Consider the following 3,070-nt stretch of genomic DNA (forward strand, 5'->3'; position numbering starts at 1 on the left):
ATATGTGTGTGTGTGTGTCTGTGTTTGTCCCCACAACATCGCTTGACAACTGATGCTGGTGTGTTTACGTCCCCGTAACTTAGCGGTTCGGCAAAAGAGACTAATAGAATAAGTACTAGGCTTCCAAAGAATAAGTCCTGGGGTCGATTTGCTTGACTAAAAGGCGGTGCTCCAGCATGGCCGCAGTCAAATGACTGAAACACGTAAAAGAGTAAAGAGTATATATATATACATATATACACACACACACAACCGGCTGCTCTCAGTTTGCATCTGTGAAATCTACTTACAAGGCTTGGTTGGTGCAAGACAACAGTAGAAGACACTTGCCCAAGGTGCCACGCAGTAAGATAGAACCCAGAACCATGCAGTTGGCAAACAAACGTCTTAATACACAGCCCTTCCTTTGTCTATGATTGAATACAATAACAACAACAACAACAGCAACAACAACAAAAAAAACAGGTTTCGAACAATGAATAAATAAATGATAAAAAAGAAAAGAAAGAAAGAACAATTTGAAGGTGAATGATTTATTTGTAAACCAGCAGCTGTCCAAATGTGGAAGGAAATCAAGATATGGAACTGAAAGAGAATCTTTTTTTTTTTTTGTGTTTCTTTTTTTTTTGTTTTTGTTACTTTTTATCTTGAAACCTGATTTAAGTGAATCATAATTAAGTAAGTTGTCATAAAATTTGGTAATAGATAGATACAATAGATAGATAGACAGACAGATAGATAGAAAGATAGATAAACTGATAGATAGCTAGACAGATAGATAGATAGATAGATAGATAGATAGATAGATAGATAGATAGATAGATAGATGTTGTTCATTAGCCACAGGTCAGCTATGGTCAGTTTATCTTTTTTTATTGTTTTTTTTTCCTCCCTGGGATTTCTATCCCTGGGGTTACATAATCAAATGTGTCCTTTTTTTTTTAAGACAATAGCATGTGATCTGAAGGAGATTTGACTGTGATTTCTAACAGGTTGAGCAATAACATAGAAATTCCCTCATGGTTAAACAGACAAATAGATGGATGGAAAGACAAACAGATAGATAGATAGATAGAGAGAGAAAGAGAGAGAAATTCATACACACATAGATAGATAGATAGATAGATAGATAGATAGATAAAGACAGAAAAACAGATTGATAGAGAGAGATACACAAAGAGAACCAAATAGATAGATATATAGATTCATACATATTGAGAGAGATAGCAAATTACATAGCTATATAGAGATAGACACACAGACTGATAGACAAATAGATAGACAGATAGATAGATAGATAGATTCAAACATATATACGGAGATAATGAGAAAGAGGTAAACAGAGATGCAAACAGGCAGATAGATAGATATATATATAGAGTCATATACATACATACATATATATATATATACAGAAATAGTGAGATATATAGAAAAAAGATGTGGGCAGGCTAATACAGTGAGAGAAAAATAGATATACAGAGTGAGAGAGAGAGAGATAGAGTAAGAGGGAGAGAGAGAGAGAGAAACCAAGAAGCATATAGATAGATATATAAGTTAAAGGAACAAAGTCATACAAAAAAATATCTTCATGAATTGAAAATTTTTTTCATATGGAATCCAGTACACCATCCTTTAACATAATTATTTAAATGTATGCCATTGTTTCCCTTGGCTCATTTTATTTTTAATAATGCAAATTAATCAGGCTAAGAAACAGTCATAACTCATTTTCTATATGTGAAAAATGTATTTACTGATCTGCAGGCTTGGTTAAACACTACTATACTGATGAGGTTTAAATAGACTGAAACATGTTGATAGTTGTCCTGCACTTCCAAGCAGAGATCACTGCCCATTCCCCAAGTTATCTCCTCTTCTTTAATAATTCCCACTAAGTTTTTGTTTCCTTTCTCCAACCAAGAGGGAAATTTCAGTTGATTAAGAGTTTATATATATATATATATATATATGGCAATTCAGTACATCACTTCTTAACTTAATCATCTGAATTCATACCATTGGTCCATTTGAGTTATTTCCCTCAAAACATTTGTCATATCTTTTGTTCATTTGGTCTTTATTTTTTAGCTTGTTTGTTTGTTTTTACATCAATTCTTCTATACTAGCATGGGTTAGCTGAATATATTGTTGAGGCATTGTTTTTCTGATGGATGCTCTTCCTGTCACTAACCCTTATCTGATTTTCAAGTAAAAAGTCTCTTATGCTCTACAACTTCTTTGAGAGTAAGTAGTTAACAACTGCAATTATCTTTTTTTCATTATTTATATTTTTGTTTTTATTTTCTTTCTCCAATAAAAAGGAATTTTCAATCAAGATTATTTCGCATATAGCGGTCAGTACATCACTCACTAATTAATAACTTAATTATCCAAATTTATGTTATTGACCCTTCTATATTATTTTCTTTAGTTCGTTTTAGATAGATAGATAAATAAATATTGTGTTAACATTTGTTTTTATGTTCAGTTATAATAAAAACAATTTTACATTAATCTGATGAGTTACTTCTACACTTTTGTAGAGTAGAAGTTTATCATTCTTAAACAAGAATATTTCGGTGAGTTAAGCCAAGGTCAGACAATGGCTTAACTGGCCAAAACTTAGAAGTATTCTTCTTTAAGGATGATAAATAGATAGCTAGATAGATAGATAGATAGATTCATACAGAGATAGTGAGAGATATATAGACAGATAAATAGGTAGACTATTATAAAGTTGATGGTTAGATATCTACAGATAGACAAATAGAGAAAGTGTGACAAGATGATTATATACACACACACAGGATGTTCAAAAAGTTTCTCTGCAGTGAATATTTTTCATCCTGTGCATCACCATGACACTACTTCAAGAGTTTTTTGGTGAACGAATTATTTCGAAGGGACTTTGGCCACCAAGATCACCTGATTTAACACCACCAGACTTTTTTTTCTGCGGAGCAAGTAAAGGGTCAGTGTACAAGAATCGCCCGGAAACCATTAAATACTTACTGTGGAGAGACTTCTTGAACACCCTGTATGTATATGTATATATATATATATATAT

The sequence above is a fragment of the Octopus bimaculoides genome, chromosome 15 (assembly GCF_001194135.2).
Source record: "Octopus bimaculoides isolate UCB-OBI-ISO-001 chromosome 15, ASM119413v2, whole genome shotgun sequence".
NCBI classification, from domain to species: Eukaryota; Metazoa; Mollusca; class Cephalopoda; order Octopoda; family Octopodidae; genus Octopus; species Octopus bimaculoides.